Consider the following 18,637-nt stretch of genomic DNA (forward strand, 5'->3'; position numbering starts at 1 on the left):
GCACATTTAATGTATGTTTGTTACTTCTTTTAAATAAAGTGGCTCAGACACATTTTGTTGTTGTTGTTGTTTTTAACATGGCATGCCAAAAATATTCCCCACATATCTGTGGTTATTTGGTTAAATTGGAAATGATTGGGGCACCTGGGTGGCTCAGTTGGTTAAGTGACTGATTCTTGATGTCCTCAGCTCAGGTCATGATTTCAGGGTTGTGAAGTTGAGCCCTGCATCGGGGGCAGGGAGGGGCATGAAGCTGGCTTGAGATTTTCTCTCTCCCTCTTCCCCATCCCCCCTCACCCCTAATTTCTCAATCTCTAAAAAGAAGGGAAGAAAGAAAGAAAGAAAGAAAGAAAGAAAGAAAGAAAGAAAGAAAAGGATAGAAATGCTTAATCCCCCAGCAAATAAAAGGATATGCTATGAATACTTTGGTTTTTAAAATACCTGAATCATCACTCTGATTTCTTATTTAGTTACAAAAACATATGAAATTTAAATACTACATTAAAACAGAATGCACCTTCCACCTCTCTGCAGAACACCTGTTAACTTACCAGCAACCAAACCACTAGAATGCACCCTCTGCGGAAGAACAAATAGAAACCAAGTCTCCCTGATTGATGATTTGAGTCTTCCTGATTGTGACATAAATCATGAATTAAAATGTGATTAGCGCAGATCAGATGTGAATAAAACCCACACTACTCAGAAGCCACATATTCAAAGATGGATGGTTTGCCATCATGTAAATTAACCTCAGAGAAGACCCCCGTGGAATTTTCAAAATATAGATAAGCAACAGGAAACTCCTAGTCAATAGAATTACAGCTCTGTGCCTTAAAAGGGTGTATCTGCTTTATTTTCATTATCGATGACTCTACGATCCATCCTACAAAACCTGACATAATCTCGTTGAGAAAAAAAAAAACCCGATGTGGTCTGCTGCTTCGTTTCCGCTTGCCAAGTTGGGAAAGAAGAAAACAGAGTTATTATGCCACCCAGCTCTACCGCAACATTCCAACCGTTCCGATCGACAAAACAGCATCCGTCATGCTCTGCATCGCAATTTTTCCTTGCCATTTTCTCCCAGCTCATCATGACATAATTACGTTTCATTTCTTTCCAGCCAGGGGCCTGTGTTTTTTTTTCACCCAGGACAGCAGCTGGGAGGCTCAACCTTGATGCTTCCTCAAAATGGTGACATGCGCTTGCTTTTTGTTGCAGTCTTGACAATTCCAGTTTTCACACTCCTGCTCGACAAATTTTCTTGCGGCCAAAAAAAAATGCAATCAGCCCTGAAACTTTCACAGGGCTGTGCAAAGGAGTTTCCAGGGGGAACTTAGTACTTGTCTGTACTGTAATTGATCCTTGAGCCAACTTGTTTGGAAATGCGTTGAGAACACTAGCTGCTCTCATTCTTTTTATAGCTTCGTAATTGCTAAAAGAGAATTGTCTTTGTGTCAAACCCATCTGAACATTTTTATTCTCCTTTCTATTTATGTCTACTCATGTATACTCACATCAACATTTTCTGAGAGATGGGGGACGTCAGGCCAAAGCCTTGTCAATAAAAAGCCAATGCTTCATGGCAAAAACTCTAAGACCTTGTGTGAGTGTTAAGAATAGCTAACAGTTTTTTTGAGTGTTATTGTGTGATAGACAGATAGCTGTTCTAAATGCTTGCGGTAAAACACCTAATCTATGCTTCACAAAAACCGTGAGATAGGTGCTACTAGGATTCTCATTTTTTCAGAGGAGGGCGAACAGGCCAAGAGGGATTGGGGAAACCACATCACCTGAGAGCCCACAGCGGATGTGGTTGTGCTGGGAGTTAAATCCAGGCAGCCAGAGCCCCGATCACGTGCCTTGCCCACCTTCTGCAGTGCTCATCACCGGCTCCCAGAACACAGGAGGTCCAGACGTATCCCCTCCCGGGCTTGTTCCTCAGGAAACAGTACAATGATATTGAAAACCCGATAGCCCATCAAAGACTGGTTACCTTTTTTTTTTTTTAAGATTTTATTTATTTATTTGACAGACAGAGATCACAAGTAGGCAGAGAGGCAGGCAGAGAGAGAGGAAGGGAAGCAGGCTCCCTGCTGAGCAGAGAGCCTGATGCAGGACTCGATCCCAGGACCCTGAGATCATGACCTGAGCCGAAGGCAGTGACTTAACCCACTGAGCCACCCATGCGCCCCAAGACTGGTTACCTTTTGTATACTAGATGCCTTCTTGAAATTTCTCTTCCTGATCGTATAGAATTTAAACAGCTGTGGTCCCGGTTGCACACTATTTATGTGAGTATTAAACAGTTTCCTTTCATCTCCACGTGGTGAAACTGAATAGGAAAGGCAGGGATTCACAAGCCACCAGTGAATGGAGGCTTTGGTTGTCGTGTAAGGAGGCTCCATACTGGTGAGACCACTTGTAGGAAGATCAGACAAGAGATGCCTACGGGATGCCTGCCATTCTTCCCAGCCCAGGCGCCAGACATGGGACTCAAGAGGCTTTCAGACGAGCCAGCCAACTACCTACAACCTCATAAGAGACCCTAAGCAAGGACCACCCAGCTGGCACAGTCAACCCCCCAACTCATGGACTTGGACTCATTTTAAGACCAGTGTTTGGGGATGCTTTGTTACTCAGCCATAAATAACTAAAACACTGGGCAAAACAGCAGCAGAGAACATGGGGGAGAAAAACCCCCCAGCAGGCTCACATTTTAACCAAATGTTTGGAGAAGGACCCACAACTGCAATGTACTCATAACATCTATTCCATTGGGGCTGGGGTTGGTACGGGGTAGGCAACATTACTTGTGGGACTTATATCCCATGGAGTAGGGCAGACTTGAGTGAGATAATCCATTATGTCAGTTACCAAAATTCGACCTATCATCCGGGGACCGGGAGGAGTCTATCAATCCAGAAACAAGAACAAAGAGGAAGGGCTTTATAAAGGCAGATAAAGTAGAATCACTCTTTTGACCAGGCAGTGAGCAATTTACCATGTCTGAGAGGCTGAGTCTGTGAGCTGTTGGTGATGCCTTCTGCAATGGACACAGGCAGGAGCAGGGAATTAAGAGCCCATGTCGAGATCCTGTCTAGATGTACCAGCCACTGGGCTGGAGAAGGAAGAAGTGAGTGGCACATGGCCTATGTCCCAATCAAGTCTGTTAAACTAAGATGTTTTGTAAGTTGAGCCTCTTTATGCTTCTTGTATATTCCCGGTTTTCACTTTTATTCCCCTTGATATTTAACAAGGTCTTTTTGAAAACTCCATCCTGCTTTGGTTATGTTATGGGAAACCACATTTGGGCCACAGTTTTATTGGGCTTCCTTTTAAGATTTTATTCCAAAGTAATCTCTACACCCAATGTGGGGTTCAAACCCAGAACCCCAAGATCAAGAGTGCATGCTCCACTGACTGAGCCAGCCAGGCGCCACTGGGCAACAGTTTTAAAAAAGGAGTAGTAATACAATGCCAACACAACAACAACAACAAATAATCCAATTAAAAATAAGCAAAACACCCAGATAAACATTTTTTCAAAGATATACAGAAGGCCAACAAGTACATGAAAAGGACATATAAATCAAAACCAAAATGAGATAGCACCTCACACTTGTTAGAATGGCCATCATCAAAAAGACAAAAGATAACACATGCTGGCAAGGATGTGGAGAAAAGAGAACCCTCGTGCACTGTGGGTGGGAATGTAAACAGGTGCACCCACTAGGGAAAACAGTATGGAGGTTCCTTACAAAATTAAAAATAGAACTACCATATGATCCAGCAATCCCACTTCTGGGAATATATCCAAAGGAAATGAAATCACTAACTTGAAAAGATATCACTGTAGCATTATTCACAATAGGCAAGACATGGAAACAACCCAAGTGTCCATTCATGGTTGAATGGATAAAGAAGTTGTGATATGTGTATACACACACACACCAAATAATGTATACACACAATATATATGTACACAAAATTTTATATAAATGTGTATTATATACATATATGCATACAAATTGAATATTATTCAGCCATAGAAAACAAGAAAATCCTGCCATTTGCAACAACATGGTGGAACCTAAGGGTATGATGGTGGGTGAAATAAATCAGACAGAGAAAGACAAATACTGTATGATTTCACTTCTGTGTCTAAAAAATTCAAATCTAAAAAAAGCCAGAAACATAGAGTAGAGTGACAGAGAGTGGAGTGAGGTCAGAGGAGACTGAGGTCAGGGGGAAGTTGGGAGATATTGGTCGAAGGCTGTAAATTTCTAGCTGCGAGATGAACAGCTCCCGGAGTACTGACGTGCAGCATGGTGACCACAGATAATAACACCGTATTATGTACTTGAAGTTGGCTAAGAGAGTAGATCCTAAGTGTTCTCACCACAAAAAAAGAAACGGTAATTATGTGATTAGGGTATTATTTTCTTGCATTGTGGTTTGCAAATCACGCCCAAGTGGAAGGCCAGGATAAACATGGAAGTCAGCTCAAGGGTTTCCCTTGGCTCAAAGATCATGGCTCTAGGCTACTCGCTGTCCAATGCCTGAAAAGTATTGCTTACATTTTGTCCATTTTTAAAATAGTTATTAAGGGTAGAAGGTTACACCTAATACCAGCTACTCCATCATGACCAGACTGGAAGTCTGTTGAGTAGGTAAATATCAAAATAGGTCAGCTCAAAGTCACCTAACATAACTGAACACAGAAAACACAGAGGGTTGTCTCCCTCTGGGCCCATCGCATAGTTGACCTGCTGTCTTGAGCACAGGTCCCAGTCTCCTCTTTCTCACCAGCATGTCCTACAACTGGTCCCATCCCAGCTGACACTCTATCCTTTTCCCTGTCTCCTTCCCTGAGACACGGGAATTATAAAATGGCCATTGTTTGGAGGAAAGTGAAATTCAAGAAAAAAAGCTCAAAAGGGTCTCAAAATACAAAGATCATATAATACGAAGCAGGACAATGGCTTCTAAACATAGGAATGTATTCTATTGAAGGCCAAATACAACATGAGAAATTAGAAACCCCTGAGTAGCTGTTGGCTCGTATTGCATTTTAACAAGGCAGAAAATCCTCTGGATGATACGCCCTAACAGAGGAACAGCAAGGACAATTCAAACTCAAAACAACTCTTCAATGTAAAACAGGAAAACAGATACATAGCATATATATATATATATATATATATATATACATATATATATATATATATGTATGTATACACACACACACACATATATTATGTATCGATTATAAGTATATATACAGATCTTACACTTGAAGTGGTACTCAGTGACCTCCCATTCCCAATCTCCAGCTGAGGTTAAATAGACCAAAAAAAAGCATGTTCAGGGGGCTGCGCGGGGGTGCAGTGAGTTAAGCCTCTGCCTTCAGCTCAGGTCATGATCCCAGGGTCCTGGACTGAGCCCCGCATCAAGCTTCCTGCTCAGCAGGGAGTCTGCCCCTCCCTTTGCCCCTCCCCTCCACTCCTGTGCAGAATATTCTGGGCACCTGCTGTAGCTGGCCAACACTGGGATTGAAGTTCTGTCCCAAAGAGTCTATAAAATGGAAATAAACATATAGACAATTGACATTAACAACACATTCCATGCAAAACCGGGCATACTCCAGGTGCTTTAAAGTATTTCTGAATAAACATCTATAAGCCAAATCTCCAAGCATTCATCCCAAAGACTTCCCTTCATGGGCCACACTTAGATTCTTCCCTGGTTCCCTCTGTTGACCTGAGATCTTATCCACACACCCTGTTTACTGTTTTTGAAAATTTGTTTAACTTGGAAACCACTGTTGTATCTCTCCCCAGCATTCTAGCTTCACATCTGGCTTCGGGGACCATCAGCTTTCTGAGTGCATTCACGCCTGCTAATGTTTCTACAATCTTTATTTTGGGGAAATTTGGTGCACTTTGGCTTTGAAACATGTGTACAGAAGATTTTTAACATAAGAAGCCCTGCATGCATTGTTATTTTTAAATGAATGTATGCAACTGTTAAATTTTGTGCATCTTGGGTTTTGTTTTCCACAGCTGACTGGCACATTCCAAGTCAGGAAATGAGGTCGCTAAGACAGCTGCCATGAACAAGGGAACCCATGACCACAAGAGAACCGATGACAAAGTCTGCTACTGTATTGACTTGATGTTGTGGGAGGAAATGAAATACTAAGGCATGAGACTTCCATACAAGACTTCTTAAAGGTTCAGAAAATCAAAAATGTATAGATTCTAACACATATATAGTCTAACACATGAAATGTAACATTTATCTTAAACTATGGTTGGTTCTAAGTCTTATGAATATCCAGGTGGCGGAGCTGGAAGAAATTTAACACTTTTTTTCCTTTCTGGAAAGCAGGAATTTTAATCTAATCTCAATCCTGCTTCTACCTAGCTGAGTGACCACAGGGGAGTCATTTAAACAATCTGAGTTTCCTTGTTTGAAACCAATGATTCCTCAGAATTTCCTTATTGTACCCTTCTTCCCTCCCCATCCCATGTTCCTGGAAATCTGTAATTCTCTGGGAATTTAGTATTATTCGTTTCAGACACTTCCATTCTCTTAGCTAAGTGTTACAGATTGCAGTGAAAGAATAGCTGGTGGGAGGGGCGCCTGGGTGGCTCAGTGGTTAAAGCCTCTGCCTTAGGCTCAGGTCATGATCTCAGGGTCCTGGGATCGAGCCCCGCATCGGGCTCTCTGCTCAGCGGGGAGCCTGCTTCCTCCTCTCTCTCTGCCTGCCTCTCTGCCTACTTGTGATTTCTCTCTGTCAAATAAATAAATAAAATCTTTAAAAAAAAAAAAAAAAGAATAGCTGGTGGGAAATATTTTTCACGTGTCAAGGCTAATGTTTAGAGCACAGAAAACAACCAACAAATGTCCCACTCAGTGTCCTGATTACACTATCTTTGTTAATCCAACCTTTTCAATTCGGTTTTAAGTCAGATGCTCTGGGGTTAGTCATACGATGAATGAATGCATAAATGACTTTATTTCATGTTTGGACGTCTTTCCATGTACCTTCAATGGGTCAGTGTTGCTGTAGCCGTTCTCGACAAGGAATATCCAGATTTATGCTAAATAACTAATTAGCATTTCCTTAAAATACCGAAATCATCAAAACTATTTGCTAAAATCTATAGACTCTCAATTCTTTTTGCTCAAACAATGAATTACGCTTTCCTGTGGCTCTTCCAATATTTATGCACCTCTAATCACCCAATTTGCAGGTTATAATGAGATAACACAGTTACACATGTGTGATGTATTTTTTTCTCATATGTTGCACACTTTTCCTCTAGAACTATATAATCTTCATTTGCAATGGCTACGACATATTTAATGGAGTGGATATAACAATTTTCATCAGCTTTATCTGTCTTCCATTGAAATAAATGAGTAACGGTCTAGGATCGGTGCATTTTGCCTACTTCTCCTTAGGTCTCCTTTGTTTACGCTTAATAAAAGATGCTACAATTTGATGCATAGATTGTGTAACTGCTGTATTTCCATGGTAGTCTGTGGCATGACAAAGTGCCAGCTTTTGTCTTATTTAATACTTTGGGGCCTGAATTTTACCTTGTTTTATACTAGGATTATGACCCCCCCGCAACACACATACCCACTTCATTTTTTTGCTGGTGTATCTTTGTGTATGTTTTTTATTTTATTTTTTTGATTGAAACACAATTAACATACAGTGTTATATTAGTTCCAGGTGCACAATATAGCGACTCGACAATTCTGTACATTACTCAGTCTCATCACCATAAGTATACTCTAAATCCCTCCACCGAATTCACCCCTCCTCCTACTCACTTCCCCTCTGGCGACCATCCATTTGTTCTCTGTGTTTGAGAGTCTGATTGTTTTTTTGGTTTGCTTGTTTCTTTTTTCTTTTGTTTGTTCATTTGTTTTGTGTCATAAATTCCACATAGGAGTGAAATCATGTGTCACTTGTCTCTCTCTGTCTGACTTATTTCACTTAGGATAATACCCTCTCGGTCCATGTTGTTACAAATGGCTGTTAGTTTGAGTTTTTTCTATTTTGCTTTGTGATTCAGTCTGAAGATCTTTTTCTTCTAATGGGAGAATTATATTTACATTTGTTAGTATGACATGTGTTTGGTCTCAGTTTTGTCATATTTTATACAATGTTTTCTGGTTTTTGTTTTTTTAAAGATTTTATTTATTTATTTGACAGACAGAGATCACAAGTAGACAGAGGCAGAGAGAGAGGAGGAAACGGGCTCCCCGCCGAGCAGAGAGCCCGACGCGGGGCTCGATCCCAGGACCCTGAGATCATGATCTGAGCCGAAGGCAGAGGCCTAACCCACCGAGCCACCCAGGCGCCCCGCTTTCTGTTTTTAAGTGCTGCATTGTAGCAGTTCCTGGTCACTTCCCTACCCCCGCCCCCATGTTAACATCCTTGACATTAAGATGTGTACCATCTCACTATCGATACAATCTTAAGATCTGGGGCGCCTGGGTGGCTCGGTGGGTTAAGCCTCTGCCTTCGGCTCAGGTCATGATCTCAGGGTCCTGGGATCGAGCCCCGTGTCGGGCTCTCTGCTCAGCGGGGAGCCCGCTTCCTCCTCTCTCTGCCTGCCTCTCTGCCTACTGGTGATCTCTCTCTCTCTCTCTGTCAAATAAAGGTATAAAATCTTTTTTAAAAATCTAATGAAATTTGGTATATCTTTTGATATACATGTGATGTCTTTTCTCTACATTTTATTGCAGTGCTTCATCTCTTAAGGAAGATTCATTATAGAAAACCTGTAATGTCTTGTCTAGAACACCTTGTCTAAAAAGCGAACAATAGAATCAGCTTCTATCTCTTCTTCCTTGACCTCTTCCTATCTTTTCCTACCTAATTTATTCAATAATAACATTTTTCTTTAAGTTTATCTTTTTATTCTTAAATATTCTTCAATTTGGACAACACAATGTTTCAGCATTAAAGGCAAGGTGATCCACGAGCTTATTCAATCTTATTTATACACTGCCGGGGCACATGACAATGACATTATGTATCATTTGGCTCTCTCTGATTAACAAAATACCTCAGAAGGGAGAGGCTTACAACAGTGAACATTCATTATTTGTCACAGTCCTGTGGGTTGGCTGAGCAGCTAGCTCCTCAAGGCCAGCTTGGTCACATGGTCTAGTTAAGGGGTTGACAGCAAGAGGGGTCCTGAGGGGCCTCCCCCAGGGGTCTGGCAGTGGCCAGATGTCAACTGAGACAACAGCCATCCACCTCTAATCATCCAGCAGGCTAGCCTGGGCTTGTTCCCATGGCCAGATGGCCGCCGACGGGCTTCCAGCAGCAAGAGAAGCAAGCGTTAACCCCCGAGTGTTTTCAGGTCTCTGCTTGGACTACACCTACTATGATGCCATTGACCAAACAAGTCCTGTGGCCAAGCCCAGAGTCGGTGGAGAAAAGCCATTTTGCATGGTCTACCCCATGCTCTGTTCCATTCATCTCATCCCCTTCCTTGCTTGTGCCTTGTGTCTCTTGTCAAATATTTCCAATGTTCAATCCTTTTGTGAGGTCTTCTCTGCCATCTCTTGGTTGTTGAAGTTCATCTTCCAGTGGTTCCCCGAAAAGGATGGGCTACCTTCCTCCAATCTGTGTGAAGGCGCTGTACATGCTGGCTGAAGCCAGGGCCTGAGTCTGAGAAGTGGACGGATGTGGCTAGAATATACAGGCAGGAGGGCAGCCCACTTGTCTGGCCAAACTTCCATTTCCGGGCTGCTCTATGTTACTCAAAGTCAGCTGCCAGCCCTCAGGTCTCAACTGGATGCAGACAGACTTTTTCATACCCAGGAGCCAGAACTGTGGTCTCAGGCCCTAAGTGAAATCTACATTGCTGCAAGGGAGTTGGCATCATCACCCCGGGGTCCTAGAGGGGGCCCTTCCCACGATGTGTCAGACTAGACTATGGTGCTAGCTATTTACCGGCTCCCCAGTTACAAGAGTAGATAGACACGCCCATGTTAGGTAACATCCACCCACAAGGACCCACGTAGAGTTTCCCATCCTTTGACATGATTTGGCTGAGGGGATGTTAGCAGATGAGACGCAAGCACAGGCTTGCAAGATGCCATTTTTGCCTCTGTCATATCCATAAGAAGAACATTCCTGGGGAGTCTGCTGGCCCAGAGAAGATGAGCAACATGCAAGCCAAGATGCTCCAGCCCACTCACAGATGGGAAGTAGGAGGCAGAGCTGCCCTGGCAGCCATGACCTGAGGCAGGGCCACCTGCTGAGCCTAGATCAGATCACCCCAGGCCAACCTAAGGTAAAAAAATGAATACTACTTTAAGCACCTGAGTTTTGAGGGGCTTTGTTAGGCAGCAATGTTATTGTTGCAAACTAACTGATACATGTCAGAATTTCATCTGTGAGTGTCAGTGTCCCAGGCAAAACCCTCAAGGGCCCCACTGAAAAAAGGTGACCTACTTTCCGGCTGGAGCCACCTCCCCTCTCAGGCTCAAGCTGACACTGCTCCTCCCACAGCCATTGAAAGCTGATGACAGAATTCTGCCCAAGGATTAGCCAGGAGCTGCACCAACAATAAAAGTTTTCTATCTTCTCCAAATTTTCTTATCCCTTATCACTCCCATTCTGTAAAGTATCTCCCGCTCTTCACTCTCAGCACAGCACTAAAGATTCAGAAGTCCTCTAATATCTATTATTTGAATAATCAACGTATACCCTTGAAACTCATTTTCTGAAAATGTCGCTTAAAAGGTCCACCATTCATTGTATTGTATCTAACACACTTATGTTATGTATCTAACCACTGATGTTATGAATAAAAAAGCCAAGTTATATTTCAATGGAATTTGACTCTGATTGCATTTCATTTAAAATCTAGCTCTAGTATTCTGACACTGACACACATTTTAACGGACTGCTGGAACCCTGTGACAAAAGATGGGGTAAAATTCCATTAAACCTGCTTCAGTCCTTCCAAAGTTGGTGTTAAGAGAAAACCTATTTGGCCTAAAAGGAAACTATCCCTTGCACTAGTATACTTGCTTAATCACTCAGCAGAATTAAAACTGGATCCTTTCCTGCTGTACTTCTCAGTACTTTTAATATGCTAATGCACATTGTAGAGCTCTGAGAGGGGAATTAGCAGGCAGCATTTCCTAAGCCAACTTGGCCCCGGAACCCTGAGAACTTTCTGTGCTTAGGGCATTTGTATGATTAATATCAGCCCATGGAACACAGTTTGAGAAATTCTGCTCTTTTCCAATGACCTACAAAGTAATAAATCATTTTGTCAGCTACACAGTTATATTTAAATCCCACCTTCCTGGACCTAAATTGACTACCCACCCCCACTCCTTGGTAACCTTTTTATGGCTCTAGCACACTTGAAGGGAATAAAGCATCAAGGCAGGGGGCGGGTAGGAAACCACTAAACAGGTCAGAAATAATTACAGTGAAAACACTTTTTTCAGTTGAACAAAGTCTCACAGGTTTATAAAAGAATCCACGGTTATCTCGCTATTCACCCTACAACACTGGGTCTTTGAGGGAAGCTTGTGACTGGATCTGCACTAATAAGGAAAAGTTTTGAAGCGTTCCAAGGAATGCTGGATTTTTTTGGCACCCGCCAAGATTACAGGACACCATTTAACTCTTATTGGTAAAAAGTGGTATATTGCATCTTACAACCTGATCCATTGCCACAGCTGCATATGGGCCCACTTGGAGTGTAACAAATTTGCACAAGTTCAACATTTAACAGACACCTGCCTTCAGAAGTTACAGTACTTCTGCAGCGAGCTCCCGGAAACCAAAGGGGAACCACTGAGCCGATCATGGCAAATTACATAGCACCAAAAACTACGTAAGTGCTCTGGATTAAATGGTATCCAGATAGAGCACTATTTTCCTCAATGGTACTTGGTTTAATTTAGTTATTTCAGTATAAACAAACACAAAAATAAAGACGAGAATGAAAATGCCTCTAGCCCACTTGGCCCTCCAGAAGTCACTGGAACAGCACACATGGGTTGGGTACTAAAGTCTGTATGTATGGAAAAATTATTGATAGTCCAAATTGCCCTTAAAAGTCTTAAATTTTTTCTAAGCTGCATGATGCATGGTGTGTGTCCCCTCAGTGAGATCCACCCAGGCCAAGAACTAGAGGCACTTTTCATGAAAAAAAAAAAAATGATGCTATCAAGGACTATCATGGAAGCCTCCAACAAATGGAGTGGCATGTCTGAATCTTGGACAAAGTACCCAACATGGTAAAATTATTTTGTTTCCCCAAATAATATATAAAAAAAAATTATTTTGTTTCCCCAAATAATATTCCCCAAATAAAATTATTTTGTTTCCCAAAAAATACATTTTTTGCAATTCTAAATAAAATTACAAAGTGCTTTTTCTTGGACACCTGAAGTCGATGCTAAAACTGAAGTCGAAAAAGTTATATAAGGAGAGTCAAGAAAATATTGAAAATAAAGAGAAACTTATCCTAGCATGAGTTAAAGAATATTTTAAAGCTAGGGGAGGTAAAGTATTATGTTACTGTGACAGGAAAAACAGTCCCGTAGGAAAAAAGAGAGTACAGAAATGGACAGAATAAGGAAATCTGATATAGGAGAAATTTAGAATTTCAAATCAGAACACTCCAGATGGAGTGATCAATAAATAGAATTGGAATAACTAACTCAACACTTGGGGAAAAATAATAATAAATCTGGATCCCCATGTCATTCTTGGGGATGACATAAAATAAATCCAAAATTTATTCTTAGAGATGACAAAATAAATCCCAAATGGTCAAAAATCTAAAGCTTTTAAGTAGAGAAAGCCACAAACACACTGGAAGAAATAATGATGCATTTTTAAAAAATAATCTTGGGATTGGGGAAAAACATTTCTAACCATATTGCAAAACCCAGAAAGCAACAGAACTTTAAAAAATTCCATAAAGTTGATAGACAAAGGAGGAGGGGAAGAATATTTGTAATGCATTAGAGGAAAAAAAACTTAATGTTTGATATCATTCTATCTCAACTAAGCCAATAATAAAACAAAGCAAACCCATAAAAGGAAACTGGGCAAAGAAATTGGGCAAGAAAAGTTAGGAAAAAAAAAAGTTGGGCAAGAATAATTACAAAAGAATACAAATGAACAGTAATCATATGCAAAGATGTTCAACTTTGTTAACAACACAAAGCAAAAATAAAAACAGGATAATAATTCTTGCCTAACAGAATAGTACAGATGAAAGACCACAGAGGCTGGCACTGACCAAGATGGAGGCCTTCGGTGCTCTGACACCCTCTGCACACAGGCTGCTGGTGAAAATCCTGAAGGTAAAGTATGCAGGCTTTAACAATATCCAGTGGGAAAAGGACAGTTTCTTCAACAAATGCTGCTGGGGAAATTGGATAACAATGTGCCAAAGAAAGAAACTGGACCAGGTTCTTATACCACATATAAAAATAAATTCAAAATGGATTAAAGATCTAAATGTGAGATCTGAAACCATTAAAATCCTAGAAGAGGGCACAGGCAGTAACTTCTTTGACATTGGCCATAGCAACTTTTTTTCTAGATGTATCTCCTTGCAAGAGAAAAAAAAATACACTATTGGGACTATCAAAATCAAAAGCCTTCTGCACAGCGAACGAAACAATCAACACATCTAAAAGGAAACTTATAGAATGGGATAAGATATTTGCAAATGACATAAGAGGTTAGTATCCAAAACATATAAAGAAATTCTATAATTCAACACCCCAATCTAAAAATCGTCAGAAGATAAGAATAGACATTTCTTCAAAGAGGACATGCAGTTGGCCAAGAGACACATGAAAAGGACTCATCATTACTTACCATCAGGGAAAGTCAGATCAAAACTACAATGAGATACCTCATACCTATCCAATGGCTAAAAACAGCAACACAAGAAACAACGGGTGTTGGTGAGGATGTGGAGAAAAAGGAACTCTCATGCACGGTTGGTGGGAATGCAAACTGGGACAGCCACTGTGGAAAACAATATGGAGTTTCCTCAAAAAGTTAAAAATACAACTACCCTACAATTCAGTAATTGCACTACTGTGTATTTACCCAAAGAATACAAAAACACCAATTCAGAGGGATACATGCACCTCTATGTTTATATATACATATATACAGAATGGAATATTACTTAGCCATAAAAAAGAACAAAATCTTGTCATTTACCATGACATGGTTGGACCTAGAGAGCATAATGCTAAGTGAAATCTGTCAGTCAGAGAAAGAAAAATACCATATGATTTCACTCCTATGTGGAATTTAGGAAACAAAGCAAACGTGCAAAGGGGAAAGAAAGAGAAAAAGAAACAGACTCTTAACTATAGAGAACAAACTGATGGTCAACAGAGGAGAGGTGGGTGGGAGGGATGGGTGAAATAGGTGATGGGAATTGAGGAAGGCACTTGTGATGAGTACCTGGTGTTGTATGGAAGTGATGAATCACTATACTGTATACCTGAAACTGACATTACATGCATGTTAACTAATTGGAATTAAAATAAAAACTTTAAACAAACTACTAAAAATTATAAAACCAACAAAAAGGTATGTACACCTTTTGCCCAAGAAATCCCACTTCTAAGAATCTATCAGAAGAAGAAAATTATTAGAAGCACAAAAAGCTGCACGTACAAGGAAATTCATCGCCATATTTACAATTGCTAGGAAAAAAAGGGAAATGGGATGAGATCAGTGAGAAATAGTTATGGAGATTCTGGTCCGCTCCGTGCAGATGCCAGAAACAATGGTCTATGTCACTGACATGTCTATTAACAGTCAAAGCATCAAACTAAGTTACAGAAAAGGAAGGGTGATTCCTTTTGGCAAATAGTACGTACGTTTATCAAAACAAGTACATGGCATTGTTGTCTAGAGCAATGCTTGTCAAAAGGCTTTTGTTGTTGTTATTCTTTGGGATATAGTTTCAATTAAGTTACTGTGCTCGCATAAAGTTTTCCATAACCAATGTTTTCAAAAGAGAAAAAAGTCATGCCTAGATGGGCCAGGAAAGCCCATGCTGCAAGTGTGGGCGAAAATCTGAAATGCAGAAAGCTAATAGAATGTTGAGAAAGTTGATCCAGTTACATAGAGAAGTTTAGTTTATGACGAAGGTGGCATTGCAAATTAGTAAGAAAGAGATGAGTTCTGGTGAGCCTGGGTGGCTCAGTCATTAAGTGTCTGCCTTTGGCTCAGGTCATGATCCCAGGGTTCTACGATGGAGCCCCGCATCAGGCTCCCTGCTCTTCCCTCTCCCACTCCCCCTGCTTGTGTTCCCTCTCTCGCTGTGCCTCTCTCTGCCGAAAAAATAAATAAAATCTTTAAAAAGAGAGAGAGAGAGACATGTTCTGAATAAATGGTGGTGGAAAAACTATCACATCATTGAGGGCAAAGAGGAGCACTCTCTTTTCACCATGACTGATCCCAGATGCATTAAAATTTAAGCATAAAAAACAAAGACAAAAGACAACTAGAAAACACAAGAGGATGTTTTTACGGTCTTTAGGTGTGCGTGTCGGGAAGCAGTCTTCTATGTATGTGAATCCTAGAGGCCCAAAAGAAAGAAGATGGATAATTTCAGTCACATAACAAATTTAAATTTCTAAAGTGAAATGTACCATAAACAAAGTTCAAATACCAATCTCATGCAAGAGAAAAATAGAGTATTTCCTATCAGTATTACAAACAGTGTCTGCAAAGATATAACCAACACCTTGACTGCGGCGATCTTTAATTCCTTCTATAATGTTCACATTTTCTTGATTTTTGCTAATGAATATAATACTTTCATAAATGAACAAAATACTCTTTTTACTTTTTTAATATTTTTTAAGATTTTATTTATTTTCCAGAGAGAGAGAGCGCACAAGCAGGAGGAGGGGCATGCAGAGGGAGAAGCAGGGTCTCCCCTGAGCAAGGAGCCTGATGTGGGACTCGGTCTCAGGACCTGGGATCATGACCTGAACCAAAGGCAGATGCTTAACTTACTGGGAGACCCAGGCATCCCCGAAAAACCTTTTTTAAAAACTAAAGCTGGGGCACCTGGGTGGCTCAGTGGGTTAAAGCCTCTGCCTTTAGCTCAGGTCATGGTCCCAGGATCCTGGGATAGAGCCCCACATCTGGCTCTCTGCTCAACAGGGAGCATGCTTCCTCCCTCCCCCGCCTGCCTCTCTCCTACTTGTGATCTCTGTCTCTGTCAAATAAATGAATAAAGTCTTAAAAAAAAAAAAACTAAAGCCAAAAAAACGTTGGGAGGAAATACAATTATTCATAAAAAGTTTTGAAATGGGGGTGGAGAGTAAAATTTCCTAAGCTTAAAGATTTCAAAAGAAGGAAAAAAAGTCCTTTCCTGTGTGGGGCCAAACTTACACATCCAATGGCATCCTTGAAATCTCCAGTTGGGCATCTCGTAGACAAACTTCGTCCCAGCACAGTGCAACTTCTTGGTTCCCACACCCAGGGAGGGTGAGGGAGATCTAAACCCCAACTACCAAAACAAAATGAAGTCAACCTATAACTTTTTCAATGAGTCCGACAAGACATAACAGGGTCTGCTGTTCTTTGCTGAAAGCTCTTTAGTACTGTCATCAGTTGGGAGAAAAAGCAGCAAGAGGCGGCCATGTCCCTTCCTCCTTGAGGACCTGGCCCAGAAGTTGGTCATCTTATCACTTCTCACATGCCATTGGCCAGAACGAAGTCACATGACTGTACCTAGCTGCAAGGGAGGCTGGGAGATGCTATCTTCCTTCTGGGAAGTCACGTGCCTAAATGATATTTGTGTGGGAGGAGGAGAGGCTGGATAGTGAAGGATCCATGGTCTTTGGCATAATTATGGCATAGCATGTAGCACATGATCTTGTTTGTATAAAATACACTGCCCACACTCTCTCACACACACGCATACACACACACACATGCACCTTGATGGATGGGAAGACACTTACAAAAATATTGGGAGTTTGGATGAGTTCTACTCACTTCCTTGGATTTTTTTGCTCTCTCTCTCTGTCAAATAACTTATTTAAAAAAAAAAAAAGGAGGAGAGGAGGTCATAATTTTCAGTAGCTTTTTTTTTTTCCCCAAAATGAATGACATAAATTAAATCTAAGGTCAGAGACTTCCTCGTGAAACACATATGAGACATAGGAGTCTCTGGGTTTCAGCTGGCTCTTCAAAACTGTCTCAAAGTGGAGGTCTTTGTACACCCCCAACAACATGGGATGCCGGCTGCCTCAGGGAGGGGGGGACCTTGAGCAAGATACATCTGGGTCTAGAGCAGTTCCAAGAGGGAACTGAACTATGGGTCCCAGCGGCTAACACTCAGCTGGAGGAATCAGTTAGTGGAATGTACTTCCGTGGTGGAGTGGGGAATCTCAGTGGTGTATGAGGGCACATACTACACCAGGGACAGATACGAGGCATGGCCAGAAGAATAAGGAAAAAAAGGAAAGTCAGAAATATCATTCTAGGGGCGCCTGGGTGGCTCAGTGGGTTCAGCCTCTGCTTTCTGTTCAGGTCATGATCTCAGGGTCCTGGGATCGAGCCCCGCATCAGGCTCTCTGCTTAGCAGGGAGCCTGCTCCCCCGCCCCGCCTGCCTCTCTGCCTACTTGTGATCTTTCTCTTTGTCAAATAAATAAATAAAATCTTTTTTAAAAAAAGAAAGAAAGAAATATCATTCTACACATACTATGCACCTTTTGTTTGTCACTGTGCATGTTTCCTTCTTCAGTTCAATAACGTTGCAAGCTGAGTGCTTAAGTTCAACATTTTTATAGGTATGGAAACTGAAGTTCAAGGATATTAGGAAAACTTGTCCAAGAAGAGGCAAAAGAGAAATAATAGAACAAGGATTCAAACTCAGGATATTTTATTGCAAAACCACTTTCTACCTCCAACATCACTCCAACATTAAGTGATGAAAATTGGGACCTTGTTTAGTTTGATTTGGATGAGAATTGTTAACGGCATCACAAAAGACTTTCAAAATCATGTTGGCAATGAGGACAAAGAAGCGAAATTCTGGTATAAGGGAAAGTAGTGAAAACAAATTAATAAATAAAAGAGGAACACCTGGGTGGCTCAGTCAGTTAAGCATCTGACTCTTGTTTACCGCTCAAGTCATGATCTCAGGGTTGTGGGATTGAGCCCCGAATTGGGCTCCCTGCTCAGTGGGGAGTCTGCTTCTCCCACTCTCTCTGCCCCCTCCCCACCCCCATTCATGCTGTCTCTTTCTCGCTCAAATAAATAAATAAAATATTTTAAAATAAATAAATAAATGCAACATGTGGTCTTGCATTGGGGGAAATGGTATAAAGGGTAACATGAGGGCTTAGGCATAAAGTCAGTATGGATTGTAGGTATGATAACAGTTTTGTTATTGATGCTAAATTTCCTGATTTTAATAATCACACCACAGACATGTAAAATAATATTCCTGTTCTTAAAATTACATATGTAAGTGTTAAGGGGTGAGGGTTATGATATCTGTAGTTTATTCTCAAATATTCAGAAAATAATTATATGTAAAATAAAAAATAAAAGTATCTATG

General features: G+C 41.0%; 1 protein-coding gene and 1 long non-coding RNA gene across 3 annotated transcripts in view; one reads left to right on the top strand and one right to left on the bottom strand.

The window, feature by feature from the left end:
* LOC125107779 (uncharacterized) overlaps positions 1 to 6,625 on the top strand; it is a 28,179-nt gene extending 21,554 nt beyond the window's left edge. For both annotated transcript variants that reach the window (XR_007129652.1, XR_007129651.1), the window contains one exon: positions 6,066 to 6,625. This is a non-coding gene — a long non-coding RNA (uncharacterized LOC125107779). The remainder of the gene's footprint in view (positions 1 to 6,065) is intronic.
* Positions 1 to 18,637, bottom strand: part of MGLL (monoglyceride lipase) — a 233,392-nt gene that overhangs the window by 159,082 nt on the left and 55,673 nt on the right. The window lies entirely within an intron of this gene.

Source organism: Lutra lutra, chromosome 1, assembly GCF_902655055.1.
Source record: "Lutra lutra chromosome 1, mLutLut1.2, whole genome shotgun sequence".
In the NCBI taxonomy this organism is placed as follows: Eukaryota; Metazoa; Chordata; class Mammalia; order Carnivora; family Mustelidae; genus Lutra; species Lutra lutra.